Genomic DNA, 13650 nt, shown 5'->3' with positions numbered 1-13650 from the left:
ACCACTTTCTGTAACTATCCAATCACTGAGCGTCACTTTCAATCCCTTATTTGCATATGTGGACCTGAGTGAAAACTATCTACAGTATCCCCCTGCTGGCCCAGGGTGAGTACATAACACCAGGCTCTGAGCCTTCCTCTTCTGAGGCTTCCCTACGGAGTTCCCCAGTTGGTGCCTCCCACCATTCCTCATCATAGAGTTATGGTTGGACACAACAAGCTTTAGTGAGCAAGGAAAGCCAGGTGCAGAAAGCAGTTCAGACTCAGTAGATGAAGCGGAAGAGGAGGGGACAGAGGCTGCAGAAACGTCTCAGGAACTTGCTTGTCCTACTGTACTAAGCTCCCCTCTTCCCTGTCTCCAAGACCACGAGGGTCTGTAGAGACAAACAGACATATGGTCACCCCAAATTCACCATCAGATCACATGTCTGTGGCCACGGCATGAACCACAAAAATCATACATCCGCTGTTTCGTTCAGAATATTTTTTTTCTTATTTTCCTCCTCTAAAAACTAGGTGCATCTTATGGTCAGGTGCGTCTTATGGAGCGAAAAATACGGTATGTAGCAGAACAAAGAGCACAGATCCGCCCCCTGGTGTAGTTTAAGGCTGCTTGGGAAATGTATGGCTGAAGAGAAGGAGGCTCAGGGGGTGGAGACGGTGAAGACCTTCAGTCCTGGCAACTGTGTTTTAGGAGCCAGTCTGCAGGCATTGTATGCTGTTTTCCTGAACAAAGAGTTAACCTTTCTGTTCATCTTTGTATCTTGGGTGCTGACCTGCATCTGAACCAGCCCTGATACCTAGTGACTTCCTTAAGATTAGGAATATGAATGCGCTATGATTGTGTCAGGAACACATTGCTGAATACACTAGCCTGGAGTGGCCCAGTGGCAAACCAGGAAAGCAGCATCACTTCTGACAGGCAATCTCGCCACGAAGGCACAGACAGGTGCACACTAACAAGTGAGTTAACTGGGACCACTGAATGTTCTCCCTGGTCTTGGTTTTCTTAAAATACAATTTAATTGGAAGCAGCTTGAAATCACTGACATGCTAGTGAGAAGTCCTGAACCAGAAACATTCACTTCCAATCGCTTCAGAAATAAAACCGCAGAGCTTAATTTAAACTTAAACTGTCATTACAGTTTGATTTGTCATGGCGTCAAAAAAGCAACAGCCAACCCAGCGTCCCAATAGCAGGAGCAGCGTCGGGACGTAGGAGTTTCCACTTCCTTTTAAACTCAAAATGCCAACAGTTTTCATGTTGATGTTTCTCACTTGAAACTTTCAGAAGGGTTGTGAATTTCACTTGGACTTTTTGTTGTGACTCAGAATGAAACTTAATTTCTAAATGTCCCAGAGAATAACATTTCCTTTTGAGAGAGAGAGAGAAAATATGGCTCATATTCCATACCTTCAAGCATATGTTCTTCTCAAGAGACTTTGTTTGGTGTTGGGCTCACATACTTCTGGTCCCTTTTGTGGTTTTCCTTGGGAACCTGCGATTCTGTTGGTGAGCTTGCAATTAAGCTGGGACCATTAAGAGGTGATTGTGGTACCCTCCAGATGGACTATACCTCGTATACCCTTGACCATTGGCCATGATGCCTGGGGCTGATAGGATATAGATGTCCAACAGCATATTGAGGTCAGCACATTGATTACCACTGTTTGACCTGTATGGACAGCACATTAGTGCAGTTGACAGAGTAGGGAGCCACTATAATTATCACAAACATTCTATGGTTATCTCCCCAACTTTGGAGGAAGCACTGGTTCACACGACTGGCACCTCCCTTTGATACTCTCCAGGTTTTCAAGCTAGCAGGTGGCCCTGGGTGCCTCCTTCAGTGACCACACAAAGGCCAAGAAGCCTCTGTAGCGTCCAATTTGTGCATCACAGTTTAAGAAGGATATTGACAAACTGGAACAGCCTCTCAGGGAGGCTGTGGCAGTCGATTTCCTGCATCGGCAGATGGGAGGAAGAAATGATATTACATGTCCCTTCCGACTCTATGACTCTATTGCACTGTGATCACACAGGGCGGTTACATTAGGGTGACTCGTGAGAACCCAGCCACAGTAAGTCATATTTAAGTCCCATTGATTTGAACAGGAGAAGGTTATGCACGGGCTTCTCTCTCATTGTGAAATCAGCGGGACTAAGACTGCGATCTTCTTTAGAGGGACCCACTTCAAAGAATCAGGCATAGAACCAGGTTGCGGGTCAAGCCCGTCTTGGCCCTTGCTTCCTAGCAAGCAAGCACACGTGGGACTGGGCTGCTGGGAGTCTTTGCCTGAATCCTGCCCCTTTTTATCTAAGCAGATCACAACTGTGCTATATCGGAAACAGCAACAACCGGCAGTCATTCTGGTGCATTGTTGCACGTTGGGAAACCTGGCGCTCCCCTCCAGATTGAAGCAGACTTTTGCAAATCAGCAGGGTCAGCATCTGAAAAGCATGTGAATATTGTGCACTTGTAAATATTTGAGCACATCTGCCGAGCTCCCTCTGAAAAACCGCTGGGAAAAACCGCTTTGCGTTGTGCCATGCGATGCTGTTGCCCTGTTCTAATTGTCAAATCTGGTAAGCGCATTTTCTTTTTCCTCCTCGTGCACAGACAAAAATTAAAAATTACTATCCTCATTCATTATTAATTTAGTTTCAGGACTAAAGCTGTGCCATGCATGTATTCGTTTTATTTTTTTATTTTTTAAATCAAACTGCCTCGCAGTGAGAAGAATTTTCATTCACGGTTTGTAAGCGAACCTGCTTTCATACCTGATATATTTTCTTCAGTCTTTGCAAGGGTTTGGCTTCATGCCTTGGAACCTAAGAACCCATGAAAATTGAAATGTTCACAGTGGCGATGCCCTGGAAACAGAAGGACACATTATGATGTCCTGTGTGGAGACATAGCTTCGCAAACTTGGCTTCCTGTACGCATACGGCCATCATGTCTGCATAGAAGCCTAGCTACAGACCCATCAAAGGAGTCTTTCCATGAGGTTTCTATGGAACCTACATGTCCAGAGGAAGCAAGGCTCTTCATGCCAGTCCCCCAGGAGCAAGTTTCTTGCTCAATATCTAAAGGGAATTGCCGATGATACGATTGAAGCCAAACTGAGATATCTATTAAATGATGATGACCCCCTAAGATCACTCACGGTTGCCAGATTCTTGATCAGCGTCCTATCCCTAAAGAAGAGAAACGGACTCCTGTGCAGCTCGGATAATCCCTTTAAACCATGATCTATGTTTTAGGATGTAATTAGGTGATATCACCATTGATGTCTTCTATTAATTTATGAGCAGAGGGCGACGTTTATGTTACAGATTGATTGTAACGCATGATGTTGGCCTTTTGTTTTTGTGTTGCTTTGGTTCTTGTCTGTTTTTTGTAAGTTTTGGCGGTTTTAAATTTGGAGGTTCAAGTACATTATGTTGGTTGGTATGGGAAACTGTCGCGTGACGGGCCAATGGCCATAATAAAGATCAATCCAATTCATGCCAGTCCCTAGGGACCCTATGGGAGATCAGTGGAGGGCTGGTTCTTTGGGCAACCATAGTATTCCCTCAGCCATCCTGTCTGCCATCACCTTCTTCTTCTTCTTCTTCTTCTTCTTCTTCTTCTTCTTCTTCTTCTTCTTCTTCTTCTTCTTCTTCTCCTCCTCCTCCTCCTCCTCCTCCTCCTCTCCTCCTCCTCCTCCTCCTCCTCCTCCTCCTCCTCCTCCTCCTCCTTCTTCTTCTTCTTCCTCCTCCTCCTCCTCCTTCTTCTTCTCTTCTTCTTCTTCTTCTTCTTCTTCTTCTTCTTCTTCTTCTTCTTCTTCTTCTCCTCCTCCTCCTCCTCCTCCTCCTCCTTCCTCTTCTTCTTCTTCTTCTTCTTCTTCTTCTTCTTCTTCTTCTTCTTCTTCTTCTTCTTCTTCCTCCTCCTCCTCCTCCTCCTTCCTCCTCCTCCTTCTTTTCTTCTTCTTCTTCTTCTTCTTCTTCTTCTTCTTCTTCTTTCTTCTTCTTCTCCTCCTCCTCCTCCTCCTCCTCCTCCTCCTCCTCCCCTCCTCCTCCTCCTCCTCCTCCTCCTCCTCCTTCTTCTTCTTCTTCTTCTTCTTCTTCTTCTTCTTCTTCTTCTTCTTCTTCTTCTTCGTATGCCACTCTATACCCACAAGTCTTAGGGAGGGATAATGTCACAATATAAAAACACAAAATACATAACAAAAATAAAACATGAATCCCCTCCTCCCCAATACATTATAAAAGGGCGTTGGATGTCAATCAACCAAAGGTCTCATTAAAGAGGAACATTTTTGCCTGGCGCCTAAAGGTGTATGATGAAGACGCCAGGCGAGCCTCTCTGGGGAGAGCATTTCACAAATGGGGAGCCACTGCAGAAAAGGCCCTGTTCTTGTGTTGCCACTCTCTGGACCTCTCATGGAGCAGCCACACGAAGAAGGGCCTCAGACGATGATCTCAGGGTCCGGGTAGGTTCAAATGGAAAGAAGCGGTCCTGGAGAAAAGCTAGAATGAGTTGGCTCTGCCTTTGACTGGCGTTGACTCCACCTACTGTTAGCCTCTCTGCCTTCTTCCCTACCAGTCACAGTGAGCACCAGCCACTGCTGTGGGAGAGGGCTATCGTGTTCTGGGCTTCCAACAGGCAACCAGCTCTAGGAACCCTGGAACAGGATGCTGAGCCAAATGGACCAACTGTACGTGGTGCAAGTTCTACTCTCACCTGCACTGGAAACTTGGCCTGTTCTTTTTTGCAAAATCAGAAGAGGGCTGTGTACGATGCTGTCCCTAAGCAAGATCAAGAACCTCCCCCCAAATATCTCTAGCTCCCTTTGTGTGTTACTTCTGCATAGAAGGCAGTGAGCCTCCAGGACATGCATGTAATCCCATCCCTAAAGTCCCACTGCTCCCACTGGTACCATGGTGGTGCTGAGACTAATGTCAGCATCTGGGTGTCTTCTCTACCTGTGGAGACTCCTCAAGCGTTTTGAAACCCTGAGTCATCAGGGTTTGAAGATCACAGGAAATAAAGAGGTGAATCTTCATTTCCGATGGAAAAGGGCATGACATTTTTGCTTCACAGAAGAATCTTTGTTATTTGCCTGTTTGTTGTATTTCTAAACTGCTATTTTATCCAAGGAGTACAAGGAGGTGCACATGGTTTCCCCCTTCCTCATTTCATCGCCACAGCAGCCCTATAAGGTAGGTCAGTCTGAGAGGCAGTAATTGACTCAGGGGCACTTAGTGAATTTCATAGCCGAATGGGGATTTGAACTCCCGTGTCATAGTCCAACACTCTTGTAGGAATGGATTCAGATGCTAGGTGAGGATATACTGTTTAGTTACTATCCTTCCTTGCTCATGTGAGTGAGATCAGTAGTGTCCCATCCTTTGCAGCTTAAACTTGAAAGCTAAGACAAGGCTAATTTAAATGTCTAGAAACAATAATCCAGGATGCTTTAAGGCAGACTGGATTTTCCCTGGTATTACCTCTTTTCTTCCCCTTAAAAATAGCAATCTCTCTCTCTCTCTCTCTCTCTCTCTCTCTCTCTCTCACACACACACACACACACACAGTTTTGTGAAAAAGTAAAAATAGTATTTACTTACATAATCTAGATCTTGAAGCAGCAGTTAAAGTAGCAAAATAAAGGCAGGTTTACACTATCTAAGCTACAAAAATACAAAAGTTAAGTTAAAAAATGGCGTCTGAGCTGCAGAGCTCAGACATGCACATGTGGTCAACTGTGAAACATGATGAAGAAAGAGGAGGCTGCCCAGGCAGGAAGAAAGCATGTGGTGTTATAGCTTCCTGCCAAGGCAGACAAAGGAAGTAATCTCACAGAGTTCTCTCTAGCAAATTTCACAGGAAAGCTCTGTAAACCTCAGCCCCTTCGTGTGCTTATTGGGCAAAGCATGAATTGTTGGTTTGACTGCCATAATGCCCAAGAAGTCTAACCACACTGGCTCTCAAAAAACTTTGCAAATAAGTCCACGAAAGCTAAACTGTTGACCAGCCTGCCACTTGTCCACCCATACATAGTACTGTCATTTACAGCCTTTTAAAAAAAATCCACTATGTCAACAGGCTGGAAGCAATTCTAGTTCACAACAGGTAAGCCCTATCCAGCTCACTCATTGATCTGTCATATAAAATCCATATGGATTTTGCTTTGGGACACAAATTGTTCTTCCTCTGGCGTACTTCCAGGGAGTGGGGAAGGGAGGATTTTTCTTGCTTCTATAAAGAGCAAATTCTTTATTGCTGGGTGGGCAAAGTAGGTGAGTATGTAAACACAGCTTCGCTCCAATCAAAACTTGTTCATCGTGTTAATATCGCCCCTGGGTACCTTTCCCCACTGCCTAACCAGCACTTAGTCAGCACATCATCTCCAGTCTCTCTGACCTTGGCAGTATTACAGGGGTCACATTTTCACATGGATGAACCAAGATGCTCAGAAACAGTTTCTCCAGTGTATTAGGTGCAAACATACTTAGCAATGTGAAGGATGCATCTCCTTTCATTCCGGATCATAAGTGGTCACACTGCCAGGAATAACCAACCACCTACTAGTATTTGTGTCTATTACAGGCTATAGGATATGTTACTGTTGTTGTTGTTGTTGTTGTTGTTGTTGTTTAGTCGTTTAGTCGTGTCCGACTCTTCGTGACCCCATGGACTAGAGCAAAACCTGTACCTTTATTTATCCATACTTTTAGGCTTTGTTGTTTGTTGGTGCCGCAATGCAACTGGTGCCGGCGTACATTTTCCGGATCATGTGGCCAGCATGACTAAGCTGCTTCTGGCGAACCAGAGCAACAGACAGAAGCGCCGTTTACCTTCCTGCCAGAGTGGTACCTATTTATCTACTTGCACTTTGACGTGCTTTCGAACTGCTAGTGGGCCAGGAGCAGGGACTGAGCAACGGGAGCTCACCCCGTTGCGGGGATTCGAACCACCGACCTTCTGATCGGCAAGTCCTAGGCTCTGTGGTTTAACCCACAGCGCCACCCGCGTCCCTTAGGTTCCTCAACAGCTGTTCATAAAAGTAGATTTGTAATACAATGAAGAACGTGTTGGACTTGGAACTACACTGGTTCCCAATAAGAGTTGACCCCATCTGTGGGTTACTGCAGTATATGAGGCTACCTTTGAAGAGTCTTTGGAACTTACAGTTGGTCCAGAATGCAACTGCAAGGGGCAATTCACCATGGAAACTTCTTACGCCTACAGTCATACCTTGGTTTTCGAACAGCCTAGTTCTTGAGCATTTTGGCTCCCGAATGATCGAAACCTGGAAGTGACCTGGTTTTCGAATGTTCTTTTGGAAGCCAAACGTCCGATGGGGCTTCTGTGGCTTCTGATTGGCTGCAGGAGCTTCCTGCAGCCAATCGGAAGCCACACTTTGGTTTTTGAACGCTTTGGAAGTCGAACGAACTTCCGGAACAGATTCCTTTCGACTTCCAAGGCACAACTGTATTCTCCAAAGTGGTTGCTACTTTGATTCCAGGCACAATTTAAAATGGTGACTGATAACCATTTTAAAGCTTGGAGGGGACATCTCTTATCATACCAGTCTCATCTCTCTAAGATCTTCTGGAAAGACCCTTCTTCACATCCAACCCATGAGTGAGGCAGGGTGAGAGAGAAGGCCTTTTTGGTGGTCATTCCAAGGTTGTGGAATACCTTATTCCAACAAGTGTCATTTGGCCCTCTCTCTTGCTGTTATTCACTGACTGGTTAAAATGTTTCTGTTTGGGCAGATGATTTTTTAAAATTTAGTTCATAAAACGTATATATAGGAAAAACACCTTAAGTTAGTTAATGTGGTAGAGATGCTCATTTTAGGGTCCTGTCTCTGATGGACCTGATTGCATTTGTAGGCTATGGTTTTATTTATTTAATGGGATTGGTTTGATTTTATTTGTTGTAAGCCACTTTGAGTGATGTGAATCAATTGGATTGGTGGTATATGAGTTTTTAAATACATAAACTCACTGTGTGGCCTTGAATGATCTCCATTTGGACTCATGAGTGGTGTATTGTCATGGTGAGTGGGCTTCTACATTCCTATGGCCCTTGTGAGTGAAGCTGTCGGGAGTCTCGTATTCCCAGCAGGGTTACCCAAGAAAGTAAGGTCAAAGGGGAGGAGCTAGACAAAGAATGTATGAATACATCAACTTCGTTGGACTGGTCATGTTGTGTGGATGTCTGGTTATCATTTTCCAAAGCAACTACTATATTCTGAACTTAAAAATGGAAAGCATAATGCTGGTGGTCAACAAAAGAGGTTTAAAGACTCTCTCAAGACAAATCTTTAAAAATGTAATATAAACACCAACAATTGGAAAACACTGGCCTGCGAGCGCTCCAATTGGAGAACAGCCTTTTCCAAAGGTGTCATGGGCTTTGAAGACGCTCGAACTCAGGACGAAAGGGAGAAAAGTGCTAAGAGGAAGGCACGCTTGACAAACCCTCACCATGATCAACTCCTGCCCAGAAACCTATGTCCCCACTGTGGAAGGAAGTGTGGATCCAGAACTGGCCTCCACAGTCACTTACAGGCTCACTGTTAAAACCGTGTTTATGGAAAACAATCTTACTCGGCTACGAGTGATCGCCAAAGAAAAAGAAGAATGAATGTAGTTGTTATGATTGTGTAAAATCAGTAAGGACACAATAAAGGTGGTTTGACCATCCATTTGCATTATACATCTACTGCAGCTTTCAACAGTCTGGTGCACAAGGTTGAAGAAGGCTGTTCTATTGTATAGAAGGGTGTATCATATATCCTGCTCTGACTGGGCCTCGTGCTCCATGGGAACTGACCTATGGTTGCTGAGAGGAGGAGCAGAAGTGGTGTTTTAGCATGGTGAGAGGTACAGCAGAGTCACTTTCAGGTCAGCACCTTGGACAGAGCACAGACTAGAGGGGAGCTGTTGCTTCAGCAAGTTGCAAAACTCTTCCAAGTCTTAGGAAGGCTGGCTGAACTAGGCCTGCTATTGGCCCCACCCACTGCAAGGTGTTCCTGACAGGGGCATAGGAAGGGAGGGGGTGGACCGCCCCAGGTGACATTCGGCGCACCGCCTGCCCGCGACTCCCAAGCCTACCTCGAGCCATCAGTGGTGGCAGCAGGGGCAGGGGCAGGGCAGAACAGGGCAGCTATGGCTCCCCCCCCCCAAAAAAAAATTCTCTCGGGGGAATGGGTAAATTTTACAAGATTGGGGGAAGGTGGAAAAGAATATTCTGAGACTATTTTTAGGAAATTTTGGACCAAATCAAGGAACTGCATGGAGATGCTTTGATCGAGGCCTTGTGTGTAGCACAAGACAGCAGAATGTAGATGGTACCACTGGGGAACTCATCAAGTAAGATATAAGTACAGTGGAACCTCTACTCATGACCACAATCCATTCTGGAGGCCTGTCCTTATGGCAAAATGGGTTGATGGGAGAGGCACCATTGTGCGCAGGCTCAGGCGGCGATTGCCCGTTTCTGCACATGCGCGAACGGCAATCACTGCTCCTGCGCATGCGCAAACGGTGGCAAACTCGCTGGTTACTTCCGGGTTTACCATGGTCACAACTCTGAACATGCGAGTGGAGGCGCTTGTAAGTAGAGGTTCTACTGTACCGCAGAGAGGCATGCTTGGAAACAGCTCAAATAAAACAAACTTTTCACCTTCACACTGTTATAATGCAATGCACTGGGTATTAGATCCTGGGAACTCTCTCCTTTCTGTATAATCCAAGGCAAGCTTTAAAAGATGTTTCTTTTCAGTGAAAAGGCCATTTCTTTGCAATACAGTCCAGTCACATCATACATGCATTAAACATACACAATATCATCTGCACATGCTTGGCTGCGGCTCCATTCCAGGATCCACTTCATGCTTTTTGTGCTGCCTTCATCTCTCTGCCCGTCTCCTTCATCCATCTTCACCCACCAATCGCTCTCCATGAAGGTCTCTCCATGAAGCTTCTCCCCACTTGCCAGCCAGCAGCTAGCCAGAAAAAAAGGTAATTTGGGCTATACACAATCTTCACATATACTCTTAGAACAGAACCCCAGCGTATGATGCAAATTGACTGTAGTATGTTTATTAACACAAAATTGCAAGTATTATGTAGGGTGCAGAAAGAACATGGAAGCCCTGGCAAATTTCTTAGCAGTCCTTTACAGGCACTCAGAATTCATAACTGCTACATTATGTGCTGCTACCTCCTCTTCCAGCATCTTAAAAAGCAGAGACATCACCTTGCCAACAAAGGTCCGTATAGTTAATGCTATGGTTTTCCCAGTAGTGATGTATGGAAGTGAGAGCTGGACCATAAAGAAGGCTGATCACCGAAGAAATGATGCTTTTGAATTCTGGTGCTGGAGGAGACTCTTGAGAGTCCCATGGACTGCAAGAAGATCAAACCTCTCCATTCTTAAGGAAATCAGCCCTGAGTGCTCACTGGAAGGACAGATCGTGAAGCTGAGGCTCCAATACTTTGGCCACCTCATGAGAAGAGAAGACTCCCTGGAAAAGACCCTGATGTTGGGAAAGATGGAGGGCACAAGGACAAGGGGACGACAGAGGACGAGATGGTTGGACGGTGTTCTCAAAGCTACCAGCATGAGTTTGACCAAACTGCGGGAGGCAGTGGAAGACAGGAGTGCCTGGCGTGCTCTGGTCCATGGGGTCACGAAGAATCGGACATGACTAAACGACTAAACAACAACCTCCTCCTCACTACCATTCCCTCCACCCCTGCCAGAGATTGGACAAATTAGGTTTAGAGCCTCCTTCTATCGTGCAGGTAAATATGACCTGACCATCCACTGGTAGAACATTAAGTCAGCCATCAAGCCATATATCTAGTACAACAGAGGTTGGGAACCTATAGTCCTCCAGATGTTGTACTCCAAACAATGGCAGTTGGAGTCCAGCAACATCTGGGAAACCATGAATCCCTCACTCTTGTGATAATCAGGAATGTTCAATTGCCAAGCGAGTGCAGTCAAACTTCTGTGAGGGAAGACAAATAATAAATGATAATAATAAATAATGAAAAATTTTATTTATACCCCCCCCCCGGCCAGAGCCAGGCTCAGGCTGGCTAACACCAGTAAAATTACAGTAAAAACTTAATAGGGAAAAAAGAGACCAATTTAAAATACAGGTTAAAATGCAATTTAAAATGCAAAACCATAAGGGGAGGGAAACATAAGGGTCAGACTGAGACCAAACCAAAGGCTAGGTGGAACAGCTCTGTCTTGCAAGCCCTGCGGAAAGATGTCAAGTCCTGCAGGGCCCTAGTCTCTTGTGACAGAGCGTTCCACCAAGTTGGGGCCAGTACTGAAAAGGCCCTGGCCCTAGTTGAGACCAATCTAACCACCTTGCGACTTGGGACCTCCAAAATGTTGTCATTTGGGGGCCTTAAGGTCCTCCGCGGGGCATACCAGGAGAGGCGGTCCCGTAGGTACTTATAGTACTATAAGTTAGTCTGGCCAACACAAATGCTTTGTGTGGGCTAAGAACATGGACAAATAGAGGAGGTGTGGGAAAAACTAAGGTTTTGTTAAAGTATAGCAACACATTCTTGACCTGTAGGTCATGATGGCAATTTTTCTGTGTCCAAAGCTTCAGAGATATAACCCCCCAGCTGCCTTGATCATACACTACTATTAAAAGCAGAAAGGAGTCCTAGATGATGTGGTTCTTTCAGCATGGATCCGAACAGCTTGTGAACCATTATTATCTAAAAATGTCAGCTAGGATTAGAACAAACATCAACCAAAGGGAAAAACAAACGGCTATTGTATGGGCAGAAATGGATTTTTAGGTCCTCCAGTATATAAAATAACACACTGACTGAAGCCCGTGCCCCTGTGATGATCTAGTCTGCAGAAATTTTTACTGGCAAGCTGCCATACTTATTTTCATTTATCTGCCTCAAAGCACCATTTCAAAAAGTGCAAAAGCATGTTGTTGATAGAGTAGATTGTTTATAGCTGAATTGAGTATTTCAGAACAACACGCATAGTAATAAAGTGGGGGGGGCAGGCAGGCAGGGCGGGTGGGCAGGAGGGAGGGACAGGAGGAATGTCTATGACTGCAGCTTCTTGAAATCCTTTTGTCAAAAACAAAGAAAACCACTGAAATGCTGGACATTTAGCAAAGGTAACAGAAGAGTCATTTCCAACTATACTGAAAGTTGAGGGTGGATGAAAGATGTAAAATTCAGTCTCCCTTCTAATTCAGCAGCCCAGCACCTTGTGCCCATATTGCTATTGCCTTTATGGTACTGTATTTTTTTATAGTCTCTTTTGTTATCCAGCAGTGATCTGAACGGCAGTAAATCCTAAGCATTCATCGCCTTGTGTGCACCATGTAGGTTTTTATGGCCTGCGCAACAAAGGAGCTTGTTTATAGGAAGAGTTGCCCTGAGATGGTAACTTGATCTGATCTGATTTTTATTTTTATGTGGCAAAGGGGTTAATCTCAGGGGTTGAAATGCAGCTTATGTAAGAATCCCTGGCTGACTGGGAGGCCTTAACTAGCCTATTTCACCTTGAGCAAAGGTCACAGCCGCAACGCTCTCAGAGGGTTGGACGTTTGCATTCACAAAACCATTTTACTCTGCAATAGAAGCACCCTGTCATTACTTATCACTGTTCTGGCAGCAATGTCCAGTCCAGTAAGGATGACCCACGTGAGAATTCTCTTCTGGTTCGGGAATCTGGAATGCACAAATAATTCTAATTGCTGGATTTATGTGCCTGATAGCCAGACCTCCTTGTAAGGTTCCCTTTGGGCTATTCTGTCTGGATAGACAGTGCTGAACAGATGATCTGCACAATCAGCTCTGACAGCACCAGGCCTCTGTTGGGCATGTGTGCATGTGCTTGGGGGGTCCTGAATCCAGGCCCATCTTATCCTGATAGCTACCAAACAGGAGATGAACTGCGTTAAAGCTGACATGTCAATGATGTGTTTGACAGGCACACACTTGGGCTGGATCTACACAGATATGAAAAACCGCTATTAAAAAACCCCGCTATTAATATATATATATAGCTCCCAGTGCAGTTTACCACTGGGGATGGATCACTGCTGTACAGTGCCCTCTGGTGTCCCATTTTTATAACACATTTTTAATGTTATAATTGACTAGTGTAGCTGAGTCCCAAACATGCTGCAGTATCCAAGGATGAAGGGCTTATTTATGGTTTGTTTGTTTCTTTTTAAGATCCAAAGACACGGAACTCCTAATTTACACCACACACACCTCTATGCGTTTTCATTGTGGATCTCTATTTTTGATTATAATTTTCATTGCCTTTGACAGAGACAGCAATCAATTGCTGTTCCTTTTTGAAAGCTGCAGACTGCAAAAGACCTGACTGGATGCAAGCACTTGTTGGTCCAAATGAAGTCAAGGAACTCCCCCCTGGAGATCTTCATTCCATGGAACCAATACCGTAATGAGCACTCGCATTTTACACTGTGGGTGCACTTTGCGGGATTACGTGCAATGCTTCGGAACCCGGGGAACTTACCAGTTTGTATGGGCTGGCCTGCCTCCCAGTGTTATTATTTGGAGGCTCACGCCCAGCCTTAGTAGTCAAGTTACACTGCTGGGAGGTGGGGCCACTGG

At 45.2% G+C, this 13650-nt stretch overlaps 1 long non-coding RNA gene across 2 annotated transcripts in view; it reads left to right on the top strand.

The window, feature by feature from the left end:
• LOC144325204 (uncharacterized) overlaps positions 1-13650 on the top strand; it is a 76767-nt gene that overhangs the window by 50381 nt on the left and 12736 nt on the right. The window contains exon 1 of one of the 2 annotated variants that reach the window (XR_013390531.1): positions 1676-2586. The exons of the other annotated variant lie outside the window; for it this stretch is intronic. This is a non-coding gene — a long non-coding RNA (uncharacterized LOC144325204). Of the gene's footprint in view, positions 1-1675; positions 2587-13650 lie in introns of those variants that run through there. 2 annotated transcript variants of the gene reach the window in all.

This window comes from Podarcis muralis, chromosome 1 (genome assembly GCF_964188315.1).
Source record: "Podarcis muralis chromosome 1, rPodMur119.hap1.1, whole genome shotgun sequence".
NCBI lineage: Eukaryota > Metazoa > Chordata > Lepidosauria > Squamata > Lacertidae > Podarcis > Podarcis muralis.
Note: the sequence above shows the minus strand (reverse complement) of the source record. Positions and strands in the feature narration are given on the sequence as shown.